Raw genomic sequence first — 13,849 nt, 5'->3', positions numbered from 1 at the left:
GTTTTTTTGTTTCTTGCAGTTTGCACATGATGACCTGAGTGTATGGGGGGTGTGTGTGTGTGTGTGTGTGTGTATGTGTGTGTGTGTAACATTCAAGTAATAATTGCCACATCAAGATCCACTGTTGCTAAAATTAGTGATGTAAAAGTTTAAACAAATACAGGATGTTTTTAGTCTCAAAGGATTGCCACCAAAATATTTGGTAACTACAAAGAAAAAAATAATAACAGTAGAGAATCCTGACAGCTGCCATGTTAACGAAGTAACCAAAGTTAAGGTCACAGTAGAACCCACCAGCATCTTGTGCTCTCATAAGCTGTGTGAGAAGGGCCCTGCATCTCTGTGGTATTCTTTGTCATGAGGCATAACTTCCGTCTAATTATGACAAAACATCAGATAAACCCAAATTGAGGGACCTTCAACAGAACAACCGACGAGTGCTCTTTGAGGCTCAAGATCATGCAGGATAAGACTGGTAAGTTTCTATAGACTGGAAGAGACAGAGGAGACATCACAGATAAATGCATTTTGAGTTAGATCCTGGAACTAAATGTGATTTGGGATCCTCAGTCAGATCCTGAAACATAAAAAGGACATTAAAAAAGGGGGGGGAGTGAAGTCCACTTAATTTTGTCGTCTAGCTAATAGTGTTATCCCAAGGTTAGCTTCTTAATTTTGCTGATTGCTCTGTGCTTATGTAAGATGTTAACATAAGGGCAAGTTGGGTAAAGGATATATGGGAACTCTACTATTTTTACAATGTGACTAGGAGTCTAAAATTATCTCAAAGTAAAAAGTTAAAGAGAAAAGAAAAACAAGACTTTCTGAAGATTGCACCGTCATCACACCTTGCCTGGGCTGTGACTTGAGCATACACCTATGTACGTGTCAGTTTCCTTCATATGTTCTAAGCAGGTTTTAGCCATTGATCTAAAGCACCGCTTCTGTGAGTGTGGTCCCCAGGCCAGCAGCAGCAGCACCTGGGCACTAGTCAGAAGTGCAGATTCTCAGGTCCCATGCTCAGTCTGAGAAACATGGAGGGTCAGACCCAGCAATCTGTATTTGAACAAGTCCTGCAGGCCGTTTTTATGTGCACTGAAGTCTGGGAACCACTGATGTAAGGCACTAACAAATCTAACTCTTATAAATTGTGTATTTTTTTCATTGCACCTTTCAACTTTGCAAATAAGATCTCCTGTAATCATGGGTTAGGAAGGAAGATGTGACCCCTAACTTGCACCAGGGTTCAGAGCCATTACATGACCTATGCTGGTAATATAGGGACTGGGACAGACTCCCCTTCCAGATGGGTACCACTCTGCCATCGCTCCTCTGCTTGAGTAGGATAAGGATTAACTTTTGTTAAAAATGAATGCCTAGGGCTGCAGCTGGGGCTCAGTGATAGAGCGCTTGCCTGGCACGTGTGAGGCACTGGGTTCCATCTTTGGCACCACATAAAAATAAAATAAAGGTATTGTGTCCACCTACAACTAAAAAAAATACATATTAAAAAAGTGTGGGGCTGGGATTGTGGCTCAGCGATAGAGCCCTTGCCTAGCACAGGCAGGGCCCGGGTTCAATCCTCAGCACCACATAAAAAAATAAAGGCATTGTGTTGTGTCCTTCTACACCTAAAAAATAAATATTAAAAAAAAAGTGTACACCGACATGGAGGCAAATGTGAAATACAAAAGCAATTAGAGCCTGCCTTCAACAAAATCCTAGAGTCATCATTAGCTCTGAGCCTCCCTTGCTGCCTTGCAGGGCCCTCCTCTCCCTGTAGCCTGCCTGCTCTCCACCTTCCTCTAATAAACCAACCTGGCCTCTGGCTCCTCTGTACCCTGAGTCACATCCTGCACCACTCACACACAGTCTAGTAATGATTTCTTTGTGTCTGGCTTTTGTTGAAATGTCCATGTCTAATATCTTGTGGAGTTGTTTTTTGACTCCGCAAGTCCTTTAAAAGTTATAACTGGGCTTTACCTCTCTCCTGCTGGCACATGACAGGAACCAGTAAATAGGATTGTATTTGACCTTAGAAGAAAGGAACCCAGACATAAGGTCTTAGAAGCTGTGCTTATTATTTTCCTCAATCATGATTGTACTTGAAGACAAAACTGTGTGGAGAGGGAAAAATAAAGACATTTTTCCATTGAAGAATGCACTCCTGAGCATCAGCTATAAAGGTCAGGAAACTAGCCTTCCCTCGTACCTCACCTACCCCTTCATTGTGGGGAAAGAAAAACCTTTCCCTCTACTCTTACGATCACTAAAGGGGGTCCTACAAATTAAACTGACAAAAGATAGGTTACAGGAGAAAAGGCTGTTGTATTTGACATAAAATCACTTAATAGTGTATATGGCACAGAGCCCCCATAGAGAAGACGTGGAAACCCTGGGAAGCAGTTAAGTCCGAGAGTTTACATCCATTTGAACAGAGGGTGATCAATTGTGACAATGCAGCAAGACAAAGGAAAAGGGGTTTGGACTTCAAAGGACATTTAATTGTGGTAAGGTAAATATATAAAAGAAACGTGTGAAAGATAAGGGTTTGATTATGTAGATTCAAGTCAGTGCCATTTCATGGTGTCACCTCCTCTCCCTGATACAGGCAAGGGGACAGGGGACACATTTACGATGGGAAATTTATGTCCTGTTTTCAGACAGAAAGGAGGGAGGTAAAGAGGTTTTCCTGCATCTATTATTTCTCAACTGACTTTAATTCAAAATAATCCTCAGGCCTAAGTGACAGACTTGGGTTTCCCTCATTCTGAGACCCTTCACCATCAAGCTGTTGCCAGATCCCAGCATCTTGCAGAAAGCAATCTTCCTCCTGCATCTCAGAGCTGTCTCTGGTCATCTCAGAGCTGTCTCTGGTCATCTCAGAGCTGTCTCTGGTCATCTTCCATCACCCAGGCTCCAAAATATTCTGGAAACTATGGATCAAGTAAGCACTTAACCTCCTCCGTTGGCACAGAAGCTGGTGCTGTTTGCGTTGGTGAGTTTTTAAACATACATGGTCATGACCATAAATGACCGTAGTCACACATGGACATCCTTGGGTAGAAGATCTCTGTGTATTCTTAGGGCATTTCCTGAGTGAATTGTTCAGTCTTCCCTGCAGGTGTCTTGGACTTTAAGTCACTGTAGAATTACCCACTCACGGGAGCCTCTTCTCCAGTGGACACCATTTTCATCAAAAACATCAGGATTGTTGGGATTACAGGCCTGTAATCCTAGCAGCTTGGGAGGCTGAGGCAGGAGGATTGCAAGTTCAAAGCCAGCCTCAGCAACTGAGTGAGGCCCTAAGCAACTTAGTGAAACCCTGTCTCAAAATAAAAAATAAGAAGTGCCGGAGATGTGGCTCAGTGGTTAAGCACCCCTGGGTTCTGTTTTGTTTTGTGGTGCTGGGAACAGAACCCAGGGCTTCACAATGCAAGGCTACTGAGCTACATCTCCAACCCCCAACCCTCAGCCAGAGAGATAGAGATTTATTTAAAGGGGGATTTTTCAGGCCCTTCCCCAGAACTTCTCAATTAGAATCTCTTCAAGTGAAGCCAAGGAACCTTCCTTTTCCATATGCACTCCTCTCACCAAAAAAAAAAAAAAAAAATCACCCCTTCTGTATGCAAACCTTAAGAACAGCGGCGTTATGGAATGGGGTGTGGGACAAAGGGAATCACCTCAAAAAAGATACAGGACTTGCCTCGGGTTTGGTGACAAGGGTCCGTAGACACCTGAGACCTCATGCATGCAGACTGGTCGGGCTGATGACCACTGAGACGATCAAAGCCCCGTGAGGTGCTCCCCCCACCTCATGATTTCCTCCTGACTTTCTCCAGCCCGTGTGACCCTGAGCCTCACCCCTCCATCTTCTCTGTGTACAATAGAGGAATTCAATTCATCTCTGATTTCTCACAGAGTCAGTTCAGTCAGATGCTTAATAAATACCAAGTCTGCTCTCTGTGAGCTGCTTTGAAGGCACAAAGCAAACCCGGGGCAGTCCCTGGCTTCAGAACACATTAGATAACCAAGGACTGAAACCAAGTCTCCAGAAAAGTGACGGGGTAATGAGGAAGGGCTGAGAGTCACGTGGACAGAGACGGTCAGGGAAGGGCACATGAAAGAGCTGCCTGGACAGCAGGCCTGAGAGGAGCAGAGCTCTCAGCTGAAGACATGAATGGGCAAGAAGGACAGATTCCGTGTCTTCCATCCAACATGGAGTCTCCGGGGGCATCTGCCGTGAGCAGGAGCAGTTCAGGAGTGAAAGCAGGCAGGTCTCAAGTAAAGCAAAACTGTATTCTTTTTCTTCTTTTCACAAAGGAAAAGTAGAAATAGCCATAGGTCAATCGGGCCACTTTCAAAGACTCCAGGTGACTCAATCAGGGAGACCATCTAAGCCACCTGGCTGAGTTAAATCATGGTATGGGACGTTGAGGAGAATTTCAATGGAGAGAACAGAGCTGCTCAGAACATGCCCCTCTCATTCTGCCATTTCCTGGTGCCATGCTGTTAGGGTTTAGATTCTGCCATTTCCTAGTGCTATGCTGATAGGGTTTAGGTAAAACTCATGTGTGAAACAATGCAAGACAGTTTAACAGTGAAATGATTGGATTATGAGAATCTTGACCCAATCGGTGCATTAATCCCCTAATAGGAATTAAATGGTGGTAACTGTAGGTAAGTAGGTAGGGTGTAGAGGTGGGTCAGTGGGGGCATGCCTTCGGGGTATATTTCTGTACATGGTGAGTGGAATCTATCTCTCTCTCTCTCTCTCTCTCTCTCTCTCTCTCTCTCTCTCTCTCCCACACACACACACACACACACACACACACACACACACACACTCCTTTGTGTTGTGATGACCCGAGATACTTTCTTCCACCACAATCTCCTGCCATGATGTTCTGCTTCTCCTCAGGCCCTGAGAAATAGAGCCAGCTGTCTGTGGGCTAAGACCTCTGAAACTCTGAACCCCCAAATAAACTTTTCCTCCTCTAAAATTGTTCATCTCAGGTGTTTTTTGGTCCCAGCAACAAAAAAAAACTGACAACAGCAAAGTAGTTATAATAAGAAATATCATATCCAGCTTCCAACCAGAGCTTGGAAAAGAAAATGAACTGATGTTTGTTATAGAAGGGAGAGCGGTCAAAAGCCACCCACACTATAACCAAGTGTCTACACCTGCAAAAGATGGAAAGGACTATCATGAGAACTAGGCAAATGAGTGACAGCCTAAAAGTAAAAATGGAGAATCGTAGGATGCAAAACCTGAGTAAGTGAAGAATCCAACTCAGAAGAAAAATATGAAAAAGAAGAAAGTTTATCATGATTGTTTCACACAATAAAATGTTATCAAAAGAGTATAAAGTAACAAGTGAAAGAAGAGATAAAACAGAATGAATTTTAAAAACAGATGGAAAACTTCACAAACAAGTTGAAGACTAATAAATACACCAAAAGAACAAACCAGACCTTCAAAGTATTTTGTGACTGACACAGAGAAAAGTGTTGAGGTGATTAGGTAGAATAAAAAGATTTTTAAGGCAAAGAAATGAAAGCAACTAAAACAATCTGACTTAAGGATCATTAAAGATCCAAAGTCACAGAATTAAAAGAATAGAAGATGCATTCAAGGAAAAAATATAAAATAAAAATTTCCCAAAATGAATAACAAAAAATTGAATCTGCAAGTCAAAGAAATATAGTTAATTTGAAGCAAGGGAAGGAAGGAAGGAATCTGCAAGCTCCATCCTGAAGGGTTAACAATGTGTCTATGGGGTCAGGGTCTCCGGCAGTTAATAGCTGTGTCTTCCTGGACCCTTACTTAAGCTCCCTTGCCTGCATTTTCACATAGGTAAAATGTAGATATACATGGTATTTTTCTTTTTTTTTTTACATGGTATTTTTCATCAGCATTTTATTAGATCATTCTAAGCACAGTGCCTGGCTCATAACTGGTGCTAAATAAATTGTTACAATAAGGGTACAGAAGTCCCAGAACACAGACAGAAGTCTTCTGGAATCCATGCCTTCAGAGAGGGTAAACCCCAGGCTCCTCCACAGCAACTCTACATGCCAGGTGATGATGGAGTCACATCTTGCAGTACCTTATAAGCTCTAAAGGATCTAAAGTGCTCTCCAGCCAGGTGCAGTGGTACATACCTATAATCCCAGCTACTCGGGAGGTGGAGGCGGGAGGATTTCAAGGTCAGCCTGGGCAACTTAGAGGGATCCTGTCTCAAAATAAAAATTGGAAAAGAGCTGGGGCCGTAACTCAATGGTAGAACATTTGCCTAGTGTTATGGTTTAGATATGAAGTGTCCCCAAAAAACTCATGTGTGAGACAATGCAAGAATTGTTTGGAGTTGAAATGGTTAGACTGTGAGAGTAGTAACCTATTACTCCATTGATGGAGTAGTAGGATTAATCCATTGATGTGGATTAATTGGGTGGGGAGTGATAGAGGGCATGGGTCACTGGGGATGTGCCATCGGGGTTTATATTTTGTCCCTGGTTGGCAAAGCTAGCTCTCTCGGCTTCTTGTTGCCATGTCCTGAGCTGCTTTCCTCCGCCACACCCTTCCACCATGATGTTCTGCCACTCCTCAGGCCCAGAGCGATGGTCAGCCCACCATGGACTGAGCCTCTGAAACCATGCGCCAAAATCAACCTTTCTTCCGCTGTGTTTTCTTGTCCCGTCTTTTGGTCACAGCAACAAAGAAGCTGATTGTAACACACCAGCAAGCTGGAAGCCCTGGGGTCAATCCCCAGTACTGCACACCATAAAGTGCTTCCCGAGAACATTACGCTTAACCCAGTGTGACTCCGGCATGAGGGCAAGAAGCAGATTCACAACTGGGACAGACCTTGAAGAAGACAGGAGAAGCCATCTGACCTAAAATCCAGCCAGCTGCTCCACAAACCCAAACATTCCTTTTCTTAAAAGAGAGAGACACAGGGCTGGGTTGTGGCTCAGTGGTAGAGCGCTTGCCTCACATGTGAGTCACTAGGTTCGATTCTCAGCACCGCGTATAAATAAATGAATAAGATAAAGGTCCATCAACACTAAAAAATATTTAAAAAGAGAGAGGGACACAGAGGAAAGAAAAGGAATGGGGAGAGTAGTGATTGAAAGTGAATGCTATGAACTAAAATAATGTAAAAATTAAATACATGAGAAAAACTCATGTTTTGGGAAAATGGGATAAAAGGAAAAATGAAAATGCTCAAATGTTCATCATTTAAACCAGGGAATCAGTCGACACAAATGAGCAAGACATCTAACTTTAAAAAAAAAAAAATGCTTTTAACGAAAGAAATGCAATAATTTCAACATCTTAATTTTTTTTAATTCCTAGCTTTATATGGCTCTTTTGAGAAATATCTCTTAATGAAAAAAACACTTATCTGAAGTTTAATGATTTCTTTATTTCTTGTCAGTTATTTTACCTTTTTAATTCAAGTCAAATTTAATTACTGATTCAAATGTCATGTGAATTCATTGTATTTTTGCAATAGCTTTTATTTCTATAGCTATATCTATTATCTAACCATGTTCTGATGCCTAAAAAGATGTTTGAAATTATGTTCACTCAATAGTAATGATTTTTCTCTAGGTTGACGGATTTGAGATGATTTCTAACTTTTAGATTTTTCTGAAGTGTTTGAATTCTTTATATAAAGCATTTTTATTAATCCAGTGGAGGTATTTTACTTAAGGGGTAAAAAAGAACTGGAAGCAAGTCTACCAAGGTCTAATGGTTATTGACTCTGAACTGTAGCAATGTTGTTGACTATGAATTGTTTCTTGGTACTTATTGTTTTTAAGTAGTCACAAATAACAGAAAAATATGACATAAAATGTATTCCATACTATAAAGTAGGAAAATGGACATTTTTGGATTTGGATATTGGCAAATTTATGAATTCCTCCAAATTTTGGTTTCCCCATCAGTGAAACCGATTAACTGATCTAACCCCACAGCTGAGTTGCATATCTTAAAAGATACAATGTCGGCCAGGTGGGTTGGCGCAGGCCTGCTATCCCAGCAGCTCAGGAGGCTGAGGCAGGAGGATTTCAAGTTCAAAGGCAGCCTCAGCAACTTAGTGAAGCTCTAAGCAACTCAGCGAAACCCTGTCTCTAAATAAAATACAAAAAAAAAAAAAAAGAGCTGGGGATGTGGCTCAGTGGTCTAGTGCCCCTGAGTTCAATCCCTAGTGGACACACACACACACCCCAATAAAAAGACACGACATCTGTAAAATGACCAGAAGTTCCTGAGTCAGATTAGTCTCAATAAAGGGACAGGGACAAACTTCAACCCTGTTCTAAAGATGCCGGGCTGTGTTCATGGACTTAGGACTGTCCCCTTCTCATCCTAGACTCACCCTGGCAGCTGTCTCTCTTTCCATTGTCATTGTGCCCATTGACCCAGCCACCTCCACTATCTCTCCTGTGAAGGGCTCCTAAAACGAGACACCTAAATGTGTCCTAAAGTACTGATTAAACACAGTCCAGTCCAGCTGAAAGTGGAGCTATCCAAGAATGGCTGCCTCACTGTTGGGGTTTCGTGGCAGCTATTTCAAGCCTTTGGGGGCCATACCTGTGTTCTGCTGTGTTCACCCAACCATCATTCATTTAACGAACACTTACTGAGCTACTAGCACCTGCCAGGTGCTGCCCCAGGCATTAGAGGTAGAAAGAGGAAAGGCACAGCCCAGGCTTCCGAGCTTCAGACTTCAGAGCTGATTGTGCAGCAAGAACTTACCAAAGAATGGTCCCAGATGCTCAGAGGGGTGTTAATGTCGATTTTTTGCCCCTTACAGTCTAGATAAGATGCATCAAAACCCTCCATCCCTCCTTTCCCAAGACTGCCGTGAATTAATTCTAGGGGCCCTCTTTTGTGGTCATCTCTGACTCTGAGACTCTGAGTAGTCTAAGGAGGGTTTTTTCGTGGGCCCTAAATGTCTTCCTATGCCCCCTGCCCCGCACACGTGCACCCGTTCTTCCGGCTCCTCCTCCTTCCTTGCCACCTCACTTCCCTTCTTCTCTGGCTCATTCTGGGGAGCGACCCGCTCTCAGTTCCTATGAAGAATGGAGTAGCTCCCTCCCTCTGCTGCTCTTCTTCCCTTTCCAATTTACCCCTCAATGAGACAAGGCCCCACTCCCTTGGATCTCCAATAACTACCTCTAAGTAGCTTCACAAAGAAGAATGCTTTAACATCACCGCTGATGAGGATGTCATTATAGACGGTGGTCCAAGGTCTTCCTGGGACGTGGAGCTGTCAGGGTGGGAATATCCAGTTACAGCCTTTTGTCTTTGGCTCCCAACACTTCCTGTTTATTGTGTCACTTGCTTCTCATCTCAGTGATGGAAGCTGTAGGGCGAGTCACAACACAGTCTGAAACTCCTTGCGCCGGGCAGACAGCTGCTCGCTGAAAGTCTCAAGTATCCATTCTCTGTGCTGGAGTGTGGCGACTGTCACTCACCGACAGACAATGGCCTCTTACCAGAGAATCTCAAGGACGGTTTTAGAAAATGCCTCAATCAGTTCCCTTTCAAAGCCCTACCTCAGAGGAAACTTCACTAGAGCCCTGGAGGGTTCCGTGAACAGTGGATGTACTGGGCAGTAGCTGCAGTGGGCAGAGGGGTGGGCCCTGCTCCCCCGGCTTCAAGTTGCCTGCAGAGTTTCTTAGTCTAAATCGCAGTGACGAGCTCATCAGACGGTTCTAGGGTGACTTCTAGTCCAACCCCTCACCCGCATTTCAGCCGCCCAGCAAGCTCTGGCCCCCACGGGAAGCAGGGGAGGGTGATTGATTTGCAGGTGTTAGAAAATCCCCTAGACACTTCTCACCCTCGGACTCTCCATTTTCTTATTAAGTTAAACCCCATAGTCCTTCCCTTCTCGCTTTCTCTTAATTTCCTCATCTTTTTATCTCCTGGCTCCAAAAGCTCATTTCTGGTGTTTCCTGTGGACCTGACCCACCTCAAGGGATTGGGTCATTAACGACTCTTAGATTCTCTGAATATTAAGTGATGGTGTCACCAAAACCCTGAGGGGAAGGGGGTCAGCTGCTCCACCCAGTCTTGCCCCAGGACTAATGACCAAAGGACTCTCAGACCAGGTGCCACCCTACATATCCACATTTATTAAACATTTTTTTATTAGCATTCAGATCCCAAACCAGTTCACACAGCACGTCCGTGAGCATGGAGTCTCAACTCCTGTCCCCCTGCATTCTCTGTACCCCCCACCCTCTAAAAAAAACATCAAGGTGCTATAATTAGGATTCTAAGTGCCCCCAAAGGCCTACGTGTTGCAGGCTTGGTCCCCAGCCAAGTGGTGCTGTTGGAAGGAACCTTTAGGTGTTGGGGCCTAAAAAAAAGAAGTTAGGTCACTGGAGATGTGCCCTTGAAGGAGAGATCAGAACCCCAGTCCCTCCTCTCTTTCCTCTTTGCTTCTGGCTGCCATGAGGTGAATACACCTCCTTTGCCATGCACTGCTACCATGGTGCTCTGCCTCCCCAGGGCCAAAAAGCCACAGGGCCAACCACGTGGCCTGAAACCTCCAAAACTGTGAACCAAAATAACCCTTTTCTCTTTATAAATTGTTTGTCTCGGGTATTTTGTTATAGTCATGGACAGCTGACTAACACAAGAGCCCATGGAACAAAAGGTCAACACGAGGGAACCAGAATCTCTAGGTTCTGTTAGACGAAGGATCATTTAAGGATACCGCTGAGGACTGAGCTCAGTCACTCCCCCTTTCTCTCCAGTTGCTCCCCTGTAATTTTAAGAAACGCATTTCTGATGTTCACTATGAGCCAACCCAAGTAACAAGTCCTCCTGTTCATTACCATATACAGCCCCCATGATAATCACATGACCTAGAAACAGTTAGGATCCCCTGTCTTACACCTAAGGGTCTGGAGCCCAGGGAAGGGACTTGCCAACCTTACAGATGTTAAAGGATTCACAGATAGGTCTGGGCGATGTCAAAGCTTTGAACACTTGTAACATGATTCACCATGATACCAGTCACGCCAGTGACACAAACAAAAAAATTAAAGAGAAACAAAAATAGCCCCTTGAATAGCCACCTCACTTCCTTCAAAGCAAAGCTTCCCTAAGCAACATTGAAAGTTTCTATTTCCTCCCTTCTCCTTCTATCACACCACAACCTTCTCCTCCTATCTCACCACAACCTCCTCCTCCTATCACACCACAACCTTCTCCTCCTATCTCACCACAACCTCCTCCTCCTATCTCACCACAACCTCCTCCTCCTATCTCACCACAACCTTCTCCTCCTCTCTCACCACAACCTCCTCCTCCTATCTCACCACAACCTTCTCCTCCTACCTCACCACAACCTCCTCCACCTATCTCACCACAACCTCCTCCACCTATCTCACCACAACCTCCTCCTCCTATCTCACCACAACCTCCTCCTCCTCTCTCACCACAACCTTCTCCTCCTCTCTCACCACAACCTCCTCCTCCTCTCTCACCACAACCTCCTCCTCCTATCTCACCACAACCTCCTCCTCCTATCTCACCACAACCTTCTCCTCCTACCTCACCACAACCTCCTCCACCTATCTCACCACAACCTCCTCCACCTATCTCACCACAACCTCCTCCTCCTATCTCACCACAACCTCCTCCTCCTATCTCACCACAACCTTCTCCTCCTCTCTCACCACAACCTCCTCCTCCTATCTCACCACAACCTCCTCCTCCTATCTCACCACAACCTTCTCCTCCTACCTCACCACAACCTCCTGCACCTATCTCACCACAACCTCCTCCACCTATCTCACCACAACCTTCTCCTCCTACCTCACCACAACCTTCTCCTCCTATCTCACCACAACCTTCTCCACCTATCTCACCACAACCTCCTCCTCCTATCTCACCACAACCTTCTCCTCCTATCTCACCACAACCTTCTCCACCTATCTCACCACAACCTTCTCCTCCTATCTCACCACAACCTTCTCCACCTATCTCACCACAACCTTCTCCTCCTATCTCACCACAACCTTCTCCTCCTATCTCACCACAACCTCCTCCACCTATATCACCACAACCTTCTCCTCCTATCTCACCACAACCTTCTCCACCTATCTCACCACAACCTCCTCCTCCTATCTCACCACAACCTTCTCCTCCTATCTCACCACAACCTTCTCCACCTATCTCACCACAACCTTCTCCTCCTATCTCACCACAACCTTCTCCACCTATCTTACCACAACCTCCTCCTCCTACCTCACCACAACCTTCTCCTCCTATCTCACCACAACCTTCTCCACCTATCTCACCACAACCTCCTCCTCCTATCTCACCACAACCTTCTCCATCTATCTCACCACAACCTCCTCCACCTATCTCACCACAACCTCCTCCTCCTATCTCACCACAACCTCCTCCACCTATCTCACCACAACCTCCTCCTCCTATCTCACCACAACCTCCTCCTCCTATCTCACCACAACCTTCTCCACCTATCTCACCACAACCTTCTCCACCTATCTCACCACAACCTTCTCCACCTATCTCACCACAACCTTCTCCACCTATCTCACCACAACCTTCTCCTCCTATCTCACCACAACCTTCTCCACCTATCTCACCACAACCTTCTCCACCTATCTCACCACAACCTTCTTCTCCTATCTCACCACAACCTTCTCCACCTATCTCACCACAACCTTCTCCTCCTATCTCACCACAACCTTCTCCTCCTATCTCACCACAACCTCCTCCACCTATATCACCACAACCTTCTCCTCCTATCTCACCACAACCTTCTCCACCTATCTCACCACAACCTCCTCCTCCTATCTCACCACAACCTTCTCCTCCTATCTCACCACAACCTTCTCCACCTATCTCACCACAACCTTCTCCACCTATCTCACCACAACCTCCTCCTCCTACCTCACCACAACCTCCTCCTCCTACCTCACCACAACCTCCTCCTCCTATCTCACCACAACCTTCTCCACCTATCTCACCACAACCTCCTCCACCTATCTCACCACAACCTCCTCCTCCTATCTCACCACAACCTCCTCCTCCTATCTCACCACAACCTTCTCCACCTATCTCACCACAACCTTCTCCTCCTATCTCACCACAACCTTCTCCACCTATCTCACCACAACCTTCTTCTCCTATCTCACTACAACCTTCTCCTCCTATCTCACCACAACCTTCTCCTCCTATCTCACCACAACCTTCTCCACCTATCTCACCACAACCTTCTCTTCCTATCTCACCACAACCTTCTCCTCCTATCTCACCACAACCTTCTCCACCTATCTCACCACAACCTCCTCCTCCTACTTCACCACAACCTCCTCCTCCTATCTCACCACAACCTTCTCCACCTATCTCACCACAACCTCCTCCTCCTATCTCACCACAACCTTCTCCACCTATCTCACCATAACCTTCTCCTTCTATCTCACCGCAACCTCCTCCACCTATCACACCACAACCTTCTCCTCCTGTCTCACCACAACCTTCTCCACCTATCTTACCACAACTTCCTCCTCCTATCTCACCAAAAACTCCTCCTATCTCACCACAAATTTCTCCTCCTACCTCACCACAACCTTCTCCTATCTCACCACAACCTTCTCCTCCTACCTCACCACAACCTCCTCCACCTATCTCACCACAACCCCCTCCTCCTATCTCACCACAACCTCTCTTCTCCTCCTATCTCACCATAACCTTCTCCTTCTATCTCACCACAACCTCCTCCACCTATCACACCACAACCTTCTCCTCCTGTCTCACCACAACCTTCTCCACCTATCTCACCACAACTTC

The sequence above is a fragment of the Callospermophilus lateralis genome, chromosome 3 (genome assembly GCF_048772815.1).
Source record: "Callospermophilus lateralis isolate mCalLat2 chromosome 3, mCalLat2.hap1, whole genome shotgun sequence".
Lineage (NCBI taxonomy): Eukaryota > Metazoa > Chordata > Mammalia > Rodentia > Sciuridae > Callospermophilus > Callospermophilus lateralis.
The sequence above is the reverse complement of the archived record's forward strand: the minus strand, read 5'-3'. Positions refer to the sequence as shown.